Here is a 17,391-nt window from a genome sequence, read left to right on the forward strand (position 1 = left end):
ATTAACGATAACAGTGTGAACAATAAAAAAAACATAGAGCGCGTCTTCATGGACATGTTGTTGTTGCGGTGTAGGAATGGCTTCAGACGCCACATGTTTACTATGAGAATGAGTGCCTGCTGTGACATTTGTTATACTATATTGAGAAACTTGAATATATTGTGATCACTTGTCTATAAGCTTCTTCAGAACAGTTCCCACTGGCTAAAGCTAAAGTCAGTTCTCTGTGGTTCAACAAGCGTGCAGTTTAGCAGTCGCGAAATGCTTTGCTTTTTAATCAACTAGTATTAACTTGCCGCATTGTTTTTGAGTAATTTCCGCCTTGGCGTATAAGGTCAATAACTGTTACAGTTTCACTATATGTTACAGTTTTTGCCGTCATACTCGCCACCTTGGTCGTCCGGATTGAGAAGCGTATGTGCGATGCGCATGCAGTGTATAAGCCATCGGGCTCGCTTGTCCCCTCGCGATGTATGGAAAGTGACGTAATAGTTGCGAGGGAGAAATCATGCATGCGATGGCGAATATCAGGACGCACGGCTTTATGCATGCCGTCCAGCGGCCTGTAGCAAAATGCGGGTTCAGCCTGGCCCAGGCAATTGCAACGCCTGATCGCCTGTCACAGTGTACAGCGTCTTTAGGCGTAAACCAATCAATAAAAATTAAATATATTCGCGAATTTTAACTTGCCAAAACCACAATCCCATTGCGAGGCATCCTGTAGAGGGGCCACTGGATTAATTCTGACCACCAGCGGATATGTAACTTGCACTCAATCTACGGAACGAGGGTGTTTTACCAGTCTCTTACATGATGTCATATATATCGCTCACTTACCACCACAGGCAGGGCCAGAAAATACCACCATGCATGACTGGATTTGGGCGGCGTCTCAGCGCTAATAAGACTAGAGAAGTGTTCTGAACCCAAAGAATAGGAGACACAAGGAACCGACCGAAAAAGTCGCTTAGTTACAACTGGAGTCTGCATACTATTGCTCTTTCAAAATTAATCCCCTTCAGGCACCTCAGCGTTCGTAACAACTTTATCAGTCTGCTTTTCATTCAATTTCTAGAGAATGAACTGTGCATGTGTACCTCGATAAATGTTCTGCTATTCCATTCGTACATCAAGGCCGCACCAGTATTATAGTTAAATATAAAACGTTTAGCTTGTTCTTCATTTTTTTTTAATTTTAGGATCACATGATCTCATTATATTTAGCTAAGTGTTCACCTTTTTTTTTTTTATTTGGCGGACTTCTATGCTTCTTGAAATATATCTTTACGCTTTTCAAAAGTGTACTGGTACTTGCACTCTTGTATGCGGCATAAATGTGTAAAAAGTCATTCAATTGGTGTTCCTGCAGTTGCCTGCTATATAGCTTTCGGGCTGAAACGTCTGTGTCTAGCTGCAATGATTTCACATATGTTTCCGAGCTCGTTTCCACCGGTTGCATGATGTGTTATGAAAGGGTTTCATTCATTTGAATTCAGGGTACACAAACATACAAAACACACGTTCACACAGGAAGAGTTCACCTTTTTCTGTTAAAGTTTTATATATCTCCACTTCTTTTCTGCGTCTTGGCGTGAGTGTCCACATCTCTGAAATTTTTGGGCGCGCATTTGCAGTGTAATTTACGGAATTATTTACGGTAGCAATGCATCCACAGGAGTAAAAATAGTTTCTACAATTACTGTTTATTCAATTGCAGAAAAGTATGTGGTAAGTAAGTAAGAAGAAAGGAAGTGGGAAAATTATCAACGTGGGATGGCGTCGGTTATCCTGCGTGAACAGCAAAACTCATGTTGTTTCCCAGTGTATAACTATGTTTCGGGCGCGGAAGAAACACACCTAAGACGAAAGGGAGAAGCGATCATCCACTGGTTTTCTTCTGTTGAATTCCGCTCTTCGACTCCACGGGGCACGTCTGCTTGATCTTGGTACCTTCTGCACAGTACAAGCAAAAGCAAACGAATGTATGGTCAAAGCAATAAACACGCGAAAAAAAATGCTAAACCTTGGTTGATGTGGAGGCTACATCTTTCGAAAGGATTACCTGTCTGGGTCAGTAATTATTTAGAAATTTAAAAGCAACTCTAAGAAGAAGGGGTTGTATTAAACCTGACATTCCGAAGCCAACTCGGCCCGTTCCTCTAGATCTGCACAGCGCGACAGCCAGCAAAGGCCGGCGGTCTCTGTCGTGCCTTTCCATGCTTTGTCTGGTCTAGCACTTTGTACATCATGGATTACCAACTAACCCGGTCTCACGCCTTCATTCCGAGGGGCTGACGTTGGATGGTGGCCGAGTGCAACTTTTAAAATTATTTCATAAATGTGACAGGGGGGACAGACAATTTCATTGGGGTAGTTTCAGTGATTTGACTGGCCAGACATTGACCCATTCCCACTAAAAAAAGTCGCAGTTTTTCCCCCAGGTCGGAGCATCGATGGCGCTAGCGTATTAGTGGATAGCTAGCTATACGAAGTAAAGATAGTAGTTTTATCGCCCGCATACTAACTAAATTAACAAGCATGGCGTAACGCGCGCACTACCAAACATGAACACGTCTCACTCGATTAGCGCTGAATTTCGCTGTCAGAACGCTGCGCTGAGGAAACACGGGAGCAGCAGCGAGCGAATTCACCTTCGTGCAGCTGCTCGCATCAACGCGAACTAAATCGCGAGAACTCAGCGCAGCGCGGCCTCTGTACCCATCGCAGATGGCTTTCAAGATACAGCAGCCTGGCAGGGTGCACATGGCTACCCGGGCCGCCAAGAGTAGAACGCGCCCCCCACTTTCAGCCTCCCCACCAAATCATTCCGCATGACGGAAGGTGGCGCTCTTCACCACTTTCGTCCGTTACGTGGGCGAGATAGAGCCGCGATGGCCGGCTCACTCTCGCGCGATTTCACTTGCACACAGAGCACACGGCGCGTGGGGGCGATTTTATTGTCGTGGTACTTTATACGGAATGTCACCGTGACGTCGACGCCTGCGACTAAAATGCGCCAGTAGTAAACATATAACAGTTGTCGCAATAAAAATAAAACTTGAATTTCGCTTCGGTTCTGGCAAAGTGAGTTCTTCAGCATTTTCCCAAGAGAGTAATCAGTAATCAGTACTCATTTCAGTAATCATCGCCAACCGGAATTGCTTCAGTTTTGCTCCGACTCTGGCACCAAGTCCCTGAAGAAAACTAGCAAAATAACACGCTGCCGGGCTCCTAATAATCATTCATTCATAACTCAAGGGTTCCGATAGAACATTACATAAACATTCACTATTAAAGGAGCCGGGCAAAACATACTTCTAAAATATGTTGCCATCGCGTCTATGCGCTATTGGCAGTAGATAATGCAGTGGAACCATGGAATATGCTACTAGTAACCGAGCGCAAGAAAAAAAGGAAAATGACATCTAATGATTTCTCAGTGCTGATTTTAGTATTCTTTTTTTCAGATAACTGTAGAGCCAATTTCTCTGACAAAAAGAGCCCTATTCTCGTGGCCTCCTATGGAACTCGTAGAGATGTGTCCCATGTTGTCCGTATATCATTGGCGTCATCTTTTTACAGGGCCACATATCAACATGTAAAGTCATCAGACCTGACATAGTGTCGTATATCACGTATCATAACGTTTCAGTTCACAGAAAACTACATGTATTCAGCGCTTTACTGTACTAGCGTCACATATGACGTAGGTAACTCGTCGATACCTTACAAACTCACTATCTTCTTGGCGCCTCCGCAACGCTGGCGCGGCTGTATGTAAACTACAAGGCATGCACGCCTGACTTGCTGCGGGGAATTCCAGTTGCGTGAGTAAGCGTCGTTTGGTTTAAACGAGGACTGTACCTGTCTTGGTACACGTAGTGGATCGCATGCAGTAAGCGTTACCCAAAATGATGCTATATAAGTTTTTCCGCGGGTTTTATGTATTTTATGCTCTAGCGTGACTAATAAGCTTCCAGATGTGGATGTATGTGTTCGTCTTTATGTGTTCGGCCCGTGTTCAGTGAAATCTCTAGCATTTACTTTGAAAATACCTATTGCGTGGGCGCTTGAATGTCTGAGCACACGCCGGCTCCTGGTATAGCTCATGCCTGGTCAGTACAGTTCCCATAGTTTAGGAACTCTATCTACCTAAGGGATATACGATGTGATGAACTGCCTTCTGTGTGATCTGTTCTAATTCTACCTGAATCTTTTATTGTCTTGCTTAGTAACTAATGTTCACAAATATTCCTTAGCTGCCTAGATTGGAAAACACAAGGATTATACTGTCAGTTCGGTCTATCAGTTCTTCTGATCAAAATATCTGCGAAATAAGTCAATTTGTGGAGACATCTTGTGATCCGGTAGACTATTCCGAAGATCTTTTCCCCTATTCCTTTTCATTGCATTGAAGAAGTCAGAAAGACAGAACGAGCAATCCCCGGAATCATTCTTAAGGCGTCTAAATCATAATAAAAATGACTTGTAATGATTGAGGTTTTCATTGGCAAGATTTTGCTTTCTCATGCTTGCGCAGCTTTATTTCAGTTTCACGTTGAAGTCTTTTTTGCCTACAGCAAAAAGTGATACCCATTAGAGACGTTATATTGCAAATATTTTGCAAATGCCAGCCTCATTTTCAAGCTTGTGATCGCTGAAGCTGGCTTTGATTTAGCTCAGGGGCACATTGCATGCGGCAATAACAGCGATTCTTGTTTTTAACTGAAGCACACCATTTCCAAAGATATGTAATTTTTCTTAAACCCTTTATTCGCGTAAATCAAAGTACACAATATTCTTACACTCTTTCAAATGTCATGTATACTGGTACATTATTCTGTCCATTTTGTGTCTAAGATGATGATTGATGTCTAACTTGAATATATTGCTGGGCTAAAGCAAGCACATATTCCTTTAGTTTCGCATTTACTGGCATAATTATGGGGACCATTTTTACATTACAGCACTCTTGTCGCCTGTTTACATGCCTTAAGTAAAACTCAAGAACTTTAGAAGGCATTACATGCCTTCTAAACATATTTCGCAGTGTATGAAAAAATTATGATCCATCTTACAAATCCGCATAGTTGGGCAGGCTGCAACCATTTGGAACATCGTTTTGGTTTCTACCCTTATATTGTAGCTCAAGCATGATCTACCTAAATCGAATCATGCTACAAAGCTCAATGTGGGTGGCTTTAAATGCACCTATGCCTTTCAAAGCAAAATGTTTTGGAATGTTCAGAAGCACACAATAGTATTCCGTTTATAATTACCGCCACAGATGTAGCTACCTATAACTGGATAGTGAAAGAGCCACTATTAAGTAAAAAATTGAGATTCACAATAAATTAAGCACCTCAAATTTATTGTAATTGGGCAGCCTACCGGTCTGGAAGCTCCGCTTAAATCAACATTTGACGCTTCAGGACTATGTGCATATTCCACCCTTACTGCATTGTGGAATCTCCGGCAGCCGTTCCAGCTGCCCGACCGACGCTCTCATTTCATTTCCTTTCCATTCCGGTTGCTTAAAACTGACAAATAATTACAAGTCCTCAGTTCCCGCTCCGCAACACTGGTTGCTACCAAATTAGACACACGGGCGCTTAAACACCGCGAGGGCGTCTTGTGGGAGGACGTTAATATTACCGCCTACAACGTTTATTCCGTGCGAACGCAATGAAGTTTTTGAAGATATCCAAATGAGTGCCCGTATTTCGCAGATAGAGTTGCTCAGCTTTGCCTCTGCGTCACCATACAAGTATACATAAAATTAAATATTTGATGCAACGGTAGCGTGTAAGCGACTCTTCACTATACATAATTCAAGCGCGGAAAATGCCAAAAGAAAGCACGGATGTGAGGAGATAGCGCAATTGGACTTGTGACTACTTTGAATGTTCTCTTTTATATAGACGTGCATTAACATTGCGTTGCGGTAAAGGCCCTTGAGTTAGATGCCAAAAAAAAAATAAAGAGCCATATTTGGCCCCTATTAAATGGTCCGATTAAAGTGTCATCGGCGAGCTTCCCATTGCATTTTGGTGACATAATAAACAATGGTATGAATATGTTTTGACATACAGGGTGTCGCAGCAAAATTTAGCCATAATATAAAAATATGCCGATGCACTCCAAGACGACGCGACGAAATGCATGACTATTGTAGGGAGTAAGTGCCACTATTTTTTGTATTGTGCTTAACTGCATAATTAGTTGAGATTATAGTTAACCAACTTCGGAAGCAACAAATTTAGTTAAAAAATTCCGGTTAGCAAGTCGTAGAGCGGTTTGCAAAACGTCCAATTAAAGAAGTTCCAGCTTTCTATCTACTAAGTATTAGTGTTGTTCCGCGTGCTGCAGATGCCCACGAATTACAAAAAAAAAGAATGGCACGTGACATGCCCACTTGCATGCCGTGATTGCAGCGCTCCCAAACGTTCTGCGTACAAAGGAATACATATCACTTAGCCGGGTGTTCTGCCACTGCATCTGCTTATCGTTTTCATTATCCACCGTGTGGAAAGCACATCGCTGGCGTAAACCGCAATGTCAAGGCCTGCGTCTCTGACCTGTCGCCTTATAAGCGGCAACACACCGTGCTTCATGCAATGTTCGTTTGTGCGCGGAACGCTTGGGAGCACTGCAATGAGGTTACACAAGCGGGCATGTCACGTGGCATGTTTTTTTATTTCGCGGACATCTTCAGTGATCGTAAGAACACTAATACCTAATCGATAGAAAGTTACAAACTGCTTAATGGGACGTTTTGCAAACCGTTCTGTAACTACCTAATTGGAATTTCTTGCTTAAATTTGTTGCTTCAGGAGTTGGTTAATTAATCTTGAATTACTTAGCAATCAAGCAGAATAGAAAAAACCGTGTAACTTACTCCATACAATAGTTAGCAACGTGCATTTAGTCGCGTCGTCTTATAGTGCATCGACATATTTTTAAACTCTCGCTAAAATTAACTGGGACACCCTGTATAAGCTCTCTTGCAATGTTTCACTTGAAGGAGCAGTTTAGAAGGGTAGGAGAAACGGATTATATTTTTTTAGTCAATCTATTTCAACATTTCCTTTGTGTGACCTAATGCGACAGTTTGCGTAAATGCGAGAAGAGACTTGACGGTTTCCAAGACAATCGAATTCACTTACTTGTGGTGTTGCCGCATCTATTCAGACATTCCTGGCATGTTGGATAGTTATTGAATTTTCTGGGACAGCCTTCCTTTACTAACAGACAGCTTTTCTGTTCTTGATCAAAACGCCACCAAGGAGTTCTTGTACAATTCCCTAGTTTTGGCTTCATCGAACATCCTCCTTGGCCTTTTCCTAGAAGAGGACGCGAGCAGCCAGTTGCATTTTTACTGTACACTCCCTTCATCCTTGAATTAGAAAGGAACAGCGCCAACGAAGACGGTCACAAGTGGGGAGAACGACACAGGACAAGCGCCGATCACAAGCCCCACTTGTGATCGTCTTCGTTGGTGCTCTTCCTTTCTAATTCAAGTATGCACCATCTAGCCCAATTGAATGTTGTCCTGAACTCCCTTCATCCCTTCATGCCAAGTGTCACTTTTTTGGTGCAATGAGTATTTTTAAAGCAAGTCAGTGAAAGTAACGTTATTGTGCGAACAAACAACAGTTTATCATGAGCCTTATTAAGACGCTTTCAAGTAGCTGTCGGCACTGCTTCAGTGCTGTGGTACAAACTGGGGAAAGTTTCCTTAGGCAACTACAATACACGGAATACTAGCGTCCATATATATTGAAAGGTTTTCTTTCTGATATCAGAAATAAATTATTCAAACATTGATGCGCTAAATCATTGCTACAATTTCGCATATTACAGCTACGAACGTATTTACGTATATTTCGATATTGCGAAGACAGTCCTCAGAGGTGTTTTTGCCATAGGGAAGTCCCGTGAATATATTGAGAAAAATAGGGACAAGGCGGAACACCTAAACGCTCTGATTAAACGTTTTTCGTTGTTCTGAGAGAAAGTGTTGCTTACACTGATATTTCCTAGTGCAGTGGGAGCGATTGGATGCTACATTGTTAGGTGGAAAATAATGGAATGCCACATAATAACAACTTGATGTGCACCACGAAGCATAATATCCGATGCGTAGAAATATCTGGTACGTCTTAGCGGAGAATGAAACGGACTTGCGCCAGTATGACGCAATCAAAAGAATGTAATTCGCTGTTCTGTAATACATGTCTGTAAAGGTAGTCATAGAAGGACAGGTATAATGATGTTCCAGCCTACTACTACAAGAAGACACCTGCCTTCCGGAATGTCCCTTATTGCATAAGGAAATCCGAAGTGCAAGTCCAGCTTTGGTCTGTCGTTTTCTAATTAGGCATACACTGACTGGTACAGCTCTCCGCATTGCTTCTTGCTAAAAGGCTAAGTTTATACCTTTAGGGTACTATAATCTATGACTATAAAATTTGCTTGGACGACGACTACTATTACTTGAAAAATTAGGTGGAGAAATCTATGTGTTGAAAATTATACGTTGTCGAACCAAATACCTCACCTAACCCCTACGAGCGGTTAAATACATTGCTTGTGTGCTAAAAAGCCCTGGTAGGAAGGCTTCGGCTGGTCTGCTGGTGCCTAGTGAAAGTTCTGCAGGCTCTACGGAGTTAGTTTTTCCTTCTCTTATATCAGGTGAACACTCTAAATGGTAGTTTTGAGCCTTCAATCTCTCTAGGCTTAGACTACCGGCTTATCCTTCTGAGAACCTTTCCCTATTCACAACATAATTTAGAAGAGAACTTTCGCATTGAGAACATCTTTCAGCTTCTCGACGTCTATAAGAAGCTTTCCCACAACAAGAGGAAGCAGTCAGCTTGCAGCCTGGAGTAGTTCTATGCTGGTCGCGGTACTTAATTGGCAAGCAGGAGATGTCATGCACCCACAGTTATCTAGCCATCTGCTAGATTACCCATAGTCAGGCTTCCTTTGCTTTTCGGCTCATTGTCTGTATTTATTGTACATATCCCCGATTTTAACAAGTGAGTAGGTTTTCGTAAAACACAAACGGCATATACTTTTCAATCAACGCTGCGGTAAGTCGTGCACAACAATATTTAATTTTCTTTTCGACTTTTCGATGTCTACTCATTTTTAAGTTGAAGCAATACAATCTGTTGAACAATCCTATGTTTGCTGCATGTGTCTTATGTAACGCCGCGAAATGAACCCGTGACGTCGACCTCGTAAATATAAAGCCGTAGCCAATAAGCTAACACGGCGGTCAAGAATTTAAAGAACATGTAGCCCCTACGAGGAATTACAGGCTGAATAATAATTTTTTTTCTATGTTCAAACAAAAGAAAGTGCGCGAACCTTTATTCTAAGAACGAAACAGAAAAACACAAGAATTTCTGAGTAAGTCTGGATAGTACCTATTGAGATAAACTAACGGCTTTGAAGTATCTCGGCGTCACTTTTGTCTGAAGAAAACCAGTAACAGCGCTGAACAACGGGACGTGGTTAAGACTGACAAAGCGCTTCGTCAGTAGCAATCACGTCCCGTTGTTCACTGCTGTTTCTGGTTTTGTTCAGACATGTACCAAGTAGCCCAGTTTAGCGCATTATTGCAGTCAATTTTTTATCTAAGTTGAATTGGGCGCGCACATTAACAGTAAGTGCAATAAAGGGCACGTGAATTCTTTTCTGTGTATATTTTGGGCTCACTCAGTAGGGATTTCGTTCACACACACCTAGTCTATTCTATTCAATCCTGGGGAGCCACACATTCTCGCTACCAAAAACCACTTATCCAAATACAAAACGCCCAATAGGCGTCATAACATACTCTAAGGGTACAGATGAGAGTAAATCTGCCTGCTTGTGGAATGTTTAGCGAAAACGATTACTCGAACTTACCTGGGGCCTAATGAGGACTTTATTCCGAATAATCTTAAAGCTAATCACTGTTAGAGCGTCTTGTATAATTTCTTGCAATTTTTATAAAATGTCTTTACCCTGTATGTTGCTGCAAATGAACAATGAGCGTTTTCTTAAACAGTCCAGTCACTAGGCCGGGATGGCTATAGAGTCCCGCATTATTTTTAATGCGATTACCATTGTTTGCCTACTTCAGTTGTTTTGAGCGTGTCTATCTCCCTAGCCTCCTACGCCGACCGATTGGCACAAGTTCTCAACAGCTTGAGCCACTGGGTATGTGCTCTTGGTCGTGGTGCTATCGCTGTCTATGAATTGTCGTCATTAGATCTTCATTATCCGACTCGACATGACATCGTCGAGACGGCTTCTACACAGACACAGTAGTCGAAGTTGTCTTACAGTTTGTACCACAAGGTAAGTGCTTATGGTTGTGATGCTGGTCCTAATCATTGTATCATCGTCATCACAGCTTTGTCATCGTAATCTCGCCATGTCGTCATCATTACGCTATCGTCATCATACAGTGGTTATGTACTTGTTGTCACACTGCCGTCGTGATGCCGTCATGGCCGTTCCATAGCGTGAGCTCAGGTTGGTCATCTGACTTTCTTCATGTGGTCGGTGCGACGCCAGCGTCGCCATAAAGGCTTCGTAATGCAGTCGTCGACATGGTATTGTCATCTTACGCTCGTAGTCATGCCACTGTCCTCATGCTGTTGTCCTACCATTGTCGCCAAACAGTCGTCGTCCTGGTTTCCTTGTCTACCGTCGTCATGATGCCGTCATGGACGCTCCATCGAAATCTTTCTAACCTGGTCATCCTACTCTGGTGATGTGGTCGTCGTTGCTATTGCCATGACAAAGTCGTCATCACCCTTTTTTTCTTGTCTACATCACTGTACCGCCTTCGTCGTTTTTTCTGCATCCATCCTTCGTCATTATTGTTTAATTACCTTGTTTTCGCCGTCGTAATCCACTCGTCGTCATCATGTCATTGTCAGACCGACACTATTGTGCATCCGTTCTGATACCGTCGTTGTCATGACACCGTTGTCAATCAACCTTTGTCATCCGATTCTCGTCACGCCATCGGCACCATTCAGGCTTCTCATTACAGTCGTAGTGATGCTGTTGTCGTCACGCACTCGTCGCCATAGGCGACCTTGGCAAGTGAATGCCATGGTAAAGTTGGACGATAGGGTAGTATGTCACATGTAGCCGAAACAACGGAAGTCTCAGAATGAGCTGCGTAGATGTTAACTAAACTTGACTTTGGAAATATCGTGCATTGCTACTTCGCTGCAACGCCAGTCGCATTACCATCGACAGTTATCGTGAAATGAGTGCTGCCGCAATTCCTTTTCTTTATCGGATGACAGTTACGTCAACATCGTAGGGCGACAATTATTTCACCAGTGTCATTGCAGAAAAAATTCCCATGGGGAGCATGGTCGCATGACTAGCTGCTACGATTGGCTGACATGAAACACTTTCCTAGAAACTGTTATCTCGATGAAAGATCCTAAATGCAACAAGCGGTAAAGTTCGAAAGACAAGTTAGAAAAGAAGACAAAATACCCGTCTTGGTTCATTTCCTCACACGGAGCGCCACTTGCACAATAATGTTTTCATTTTATCGACGGAAGATTAGTATTTCCCGAATCTGCTCATATTGTCTGCAAGGAAGTCTGAACGTAACTATCCAATATTTACTCCATCTATTGCGGTTCTGCCATGCTAGAACTATAACCGACAATTTATTTGTATTGCTGCACAGCTAATTATTATTTACAGCACGAACAAATCAAACGTGGACACAAAAGAGAGACGTAACACGAGCGCTGGCTCATGACCCAAAGTTATTGATTAAAGAGAACCATATAAATAGAAGGACTCCGGTATACGTACACGCGCGCACCATTGATTCGCTCAACCAAAAGCGAAACAAGACGGAGGAGCGTTACCACAAGACAGTGAGATATTTTACTAGGTGGATAAATCTCAGAAAACGTGTTTCCTACTTGTGTAGCGCGAGTGACGCCTGGCTGAGGCACTTGTCACCACCTTTATTGATTAGGCAGACCTCTGAAATGGAGCGTGCCTTTTCATTTTTATTTGCATACTTCAATTTAACACTTCTGGCACGTTGTGACATCCCCTACGTGGGGATGACAATGCTAGCTTTCTCGTAGGTTATGAAATGTGGCGTACAACAACACCTCAAACAAACACGTCTCACTGCCTGTTCTCTGTACTATACAGACAAACAGCAGTGGTGCGGGTAAGCTAACGTTTAACATGAACTCACGGCTCTCGTATTCCACTAAACGATGAAGAAATTAACCATTCGTCGTCAACATCGTTGCTAATTATTTTCAATCAAAGCAACCAGCATACAAAGCTTGGACCACAGTTATTGCCAGTATGTGGGATGCGCATGTTTTCATTTCTCTTTTATTGAATTTCTTTAACCGTGTACGGTTCTCTTTAAAGCGAAGCCTTGCGGCATGCTGCTGCGTGCTGCTGCTATCCTGCAAATACCTCATACTAAGAAAAATGTATTACATGCCCGATGGTGTAATTGTAGTTCGGTACACTTGCCAAGCTGCCCGTCTTTGCTTAGTGGCTTTGGTGTTGCGCTGTTAAGCACGAAGTCGCCGGATTCAATACCGGCCACGGCAGCCGCATTTCGATGGGGGCGAAATGCGAAAACATCCGTGTACTTTGATTTATGTGCTCGTTATAGAACCGCAGGTGGCCGAAATTTCTGGAGTCCTCCACTACGGCGTGCCTCATAATCTAAAAGTGGTTTTAGTACGTTAAACTCTATAAATAAAAAAACATTTGTTAGTATAGCGATCACCGCAGCTGATGATCATGCATTAGGTCACAATCGCACGTACACTTCTATCGTGCCAACGCCAACGCGCGCTCAAACAATGCAAACAAGGCTGCGCATGAACAGCATGTAATGTTGATGATATGGTTGGGCGAGGGCCTTCGCTACGACCTTACATTTACACTCATTTCAAAACTCTTTATGTATTTAAGCTTTGCTACATCCACATTCTAAGAAGATATGTTGTATCTGCGGCAATTTCTTTCTTTAACATTTCTAAGAAGACTGAATTTAGTTTGTGTCCATGTCCCTTCGCGCTGCAATCTAAGATCCTGTTATTTCTTTACGCTTTCACGGTAACAGTGGCATATGTCTTCGGTTCGCATGATGTCTTAAGCAGTTGCACCTTCCGCATTAGCCTTACCAAAACCACTGTGCTTAATCGTACAATCATTAACTTAGGCACGGGTACAAATTATTAGCCGCGTGTTTTGTGTGAAATACACTGTAGATATAAAGAACAGCGTTGTGAAGGCGGAAGATGGCATCTATTTGCACGTATATCATGTAAAAAGGTTTGTAGCTGTATTATATCGGTGCGCTTACCTTCCACGAGAATTGTGTTTACGACGAAGAAGGCCAGGAAAGCAAAGTGTAAATGCCTCATCGCAAATCTTTTGTGATTCGAGCAGGGATGATTCTGCTGTTGCCGTGCTTTCTCGAAGTGGTTGCCTAGGAGCTGTATTGCATTTCACAGTTCACAATACGGTCTATTTATCTTTACATGACATTTAAAGTGCACACAGCCTTAAACACGAAGAAAGATATAAGTGTTGTCATCTGAATATTTTTTATTTCGCTACAAGTGTTTAGACTTGTCAAAGCTATAAGGCATTGGTCTCCCCTACCTTGGATAAAGCGCTTGGCCTTAGTTGCACTTCGCCTCCATAGTATGTTTCAAATGCGAATATCTAATTTGGCGGAACCACTTTGCAAGGTAATAACCCATGCAAAAGGGAGATATAGCATATGCACTTAACTTTTTGCATAATTTAACGTTCGATACGGTATTATGCGCTTTTGACCGGTAAATTAATCTATTTTGCTAACAATATGATAGATAAGTTATTTAGTAGCTGTCATAAAGTGTATCCAGTGTTTCGAATCTGCAAGAATTCATGTAACTATGCGTTTCTACTTTCACTGTAAACATGCCCGGCATCGTAGTTGCTACGCCTTGTTAGCAAGCTTATCGGTGTTGCATATTTAGACAAAGGTTACCAACGTAGAGAGAATCGCCGTATCATTCTATTGAAAACACATCTAAATATTTCATTTATACGCATATGTTATAGTTTTAGTACTAATTTCTTTCTCAAATTATATTCTCGCGAGTTGGCAATCGCGCCCACTTTCAAGAGTTCAGAGAGATAATGAGGAGAATGTGATGACATAAAGATATCACATTGATCTGGTGAATGTGTTCAAACAATTTGGGCGGTTAGGTTTATTAAAATCTAAATCATCAGCACGGATTTGATTGTGTTCGTTTGTGCATTTGTGGAACTAACAAAGGTACTGTAGTTTTGACTCTATTTTGTAAATGTGACTATAGCGCACTTCTGGAGGACTAGTAGAGGCTTAAGTAGCAGATCTATAGGTCAACCATGTACGACACTTTAGCAATATTTTAGTAGAAGCAAATGGTGTGCACGTGTTTAGCATACATTTAGAAACATCCTAATATGCTTACCAGAGGAAGGCGGTAAATAAAAACGTCTCGTAGAATGCCATGGTAAACCATAGCATTCGCAGGATAACGTGCCCATTTTGCTATTCCCCTGACACGCCGGTGGAAACAATATTGTATAAAATAAATAAAACCAAGAAATCAAGTGAACATTTTCCACTCTAGGTTTGTTTGTTCCGGTGGTTGCCTAAAAATATTGTTTATACCCAGCACCTAAATTATATTCATCTATGTAGGTTTAATTATCTGATAAATTATGTATGTGTGATTTATCTATATATGTTAATTATTTATGTATGATGTAAGTTATCTATGTATGTTTGTATCTATGTATTTATTTAATTAACCTTTTTCCCGCCTACCTGGCTCACTGGGCATTGCGTGGTCGAATGGGTAGCCCATCGGGCTCCCATGCCAGGAGCCGGAACGCGGTAAAGGGTTCGAACTCTACCGTTGTACCAAATTGGGTGTCGTAGTTTGTGGCAAAGTGTATATGTGTATTGATGCGGGACTGGGTAGGTGCTGCTGCGAGAAGAAAGTGTGAAGCCGAATTCGGTGCTGTGTTTTGTGCCACTCGGCCTCTGTTAGTCTTCAATGAACATGTTTGATCTCTAACTTTGTCGCTGTGTCGGTGCTAGCATGTGTGTGTGATCTTCTATTGATTTATTTGACGCCAACTTAGGTAGCTGTTTATGTGCCACTGTGAATGACTCTAAAGCTTCTCCGAATTCAAGTGGAATTGGAGCCACATCTCAAGAGTTCCACAAGGACACTAAAACGACGCATTAGCAGGCTGCGCAACGAATGCGTTGGGTATGCACCGCTTTCCATGAACGATTTTCACGCGAGCGCTTTAGCCATCTGCCCCATGAATGCACTTGGGATCTGCCACTTTTAAACGAACTTCCCGCCAGCTCGGCTCCCTGAGTATGTGCCACAGAGTGTGCGCATTATCGAGGAAGGAATTCTCCGCGCTCGCAGCTACTCGCGTGCCACATTTCTCGCCACACGCAGACTTCTAGGCAGTGTCATTATGGATGGCTTAGCAGGTCCAAAAATGAAGCGCGAGCGAGGATCGCGGTTGCCGCATGGCGCGTTTCTCAGCGTTCGGACGCACCGGTGCTCCATGCATTTTGGGTTCTATATGCAAGCTCTGCAGCAGTGGCACCTGATGGCATCCGCTGAATCCTGAAGTGTCAGCTGCATCGTGATGGCGCCCCGGCCATTTTCGATGCAAGCAAAAATGGCAGGGGCCCAGGATACATTTTTGGGGCCGTTACGCATATCATATTTAAAAGACCTGGTGGAATAATTCCCAAAATTACTACTGCGCTTGACGCGGTCTCATACAAAATGTGTGAGTCATCCATGCATCTTGGGTTGATTTCCATGAAGCTAGGCTTTCATGATTTAAAGCAAAGTGAACTGTTTTCTTATGCACGGCATGTCGTGGCCTCACCCTAACGCTTTGTTCGCTGACGAGTAACGCTTGAATTAGGGGCTTGGCCGACGCGGGAGTGAGCACTCCACGGTGACCTTGCAAATACAAAATTGGGTCCGGTACAGCATCAACGGCGCAACACAAGGAATCCAGGACCTCAAACTATATTTAGAACGACCGTTTGAATCTCGAGTATACTGTAAACAATGCAATAATGTATAATGTAAACAATATCATTTCATTAGAAACGTTCTAGTAATCTTGCCTTCTTAGCTATGAGAAAGTGGAGGGAAATAAAGGCCCACCATATTCAACAGTAGCAAATAAGTGATTATGAGCGCATCGTCCCGACACGAAAAGGGGCACACGAGGCGAAAAAATCGTCAATTGGGTCTTTCATGAAAGCTTTCAGAGAGGCGACGAACTGCTAGGTCATGAATTTAAGTGAAAAAAAAAAATATGTGTATGAAGGATGACCAGACCTTGGTACCACGGTAGCTTACACTCGGTAAGCGCAAGCTGCCATGCCATAAAGAGCTCCACCATCCAACATGTCGCAGCAAAAGTACTAAGTGTCAAACTTAATGAAAAAATACAACACACCTTATATACACAAATGACTTAAAGTGAATAGGAGTGCACTGAAGTCCGTGATTAGCGAACACAATAATTGCATGAAAAGTATACAATAAACTTTATAAGCACAATGAAAAGTTTTGTTTATCAACCCTCGTAAATCATTCCTACATACAACATATTCTTCTAAGCTTAGCATTCCGTATTATTTACTGATAGTTAAGCTTTAAAACACAGCATGTTAACGAAGCAGTTAAATATACAACGCTGGTGCCAGAAGTTATACATACAGCTAGATCTGAGATAACGAGCCGTTAATGACGGTTGAGCACAGAGTTCTTGCCAGATAATAGTTTTCGCTGAGAATATAAATACGACGTTGCGTTTCCAGCTTACCTATATACGTTCTTTTCTAACACTCTCTATGCTGTAACCTTTTCATATAGGTTTCGCCACACTAGAATGATGAAAATGTGGATATATACAGACCACATGAAAGCATAAATTTGATGATTTATTATAATATTAGTGTCTGTTTATTGCGGAAAATTCCAAATCGAAACACGAGGCAGTCGAAGCCATAATGTTCTGAACTTCTGAGGCGGACTTCCTTCGTCAGAGTTCCTTTTTCTGCGGATGTTTTATTTCCTGAAATCAGATAATATTGAAGCAGACGCAGTAGGAATTTCAGTCTGTCGTATTTTGGGACGTTCTGTTCTCTGACGTCCTGCTGGCTGTAGTGTGACGTCTTGTAGTCGGAAGTTCTGTAGTTCTTGATCAATATTTATTTAAAAATTTACAGAGATCTCTTTAAGGCTATGTAAATTTGTTAGTGGAAGTAAAAAA

At 42.3% G+C, this 17,391-nt stretch overlaps 1 long non-coding RNA gene across 1 annotated transcript; it reads right to left on the bottom strand.

The window, feature by feature from the left end:
• Positions 1-1,697: 1,697 nt before the first annotated feature.
• On the bottom strand, positions 1,698-13,472 carry LOC129380063 (uncharacterized). The gene is made up of 3 exons (XR_011895516.1): positions 13,385-13,472; positions 7,167-7,343; positions 1,698-1,953 (listed from the first exon to the last, which is right to left on the bottom strand). It is a non-coding gene; the product is annotated as an uncharacterized lncRNA (long non-coding RNA).
• Between the last annotated feature and the right edge of the window lie 3,919 nt (positions 13,473-17,391).

This window comes from Dermacentor andersoni, chromosome 7 (genome assembly GCF_023375885.2).
Source record: "Dermacentor andersoni chromosome 7, qqDerAnde1_hic_scaffold, whole genome shotgun sequence".
Lineage (NCBI taxonomy): Eukaryota > Metazoa > Arthropoda > Arachnida > Ixodida > Ixodidae > Dermacentor > Dermacentor andersoni.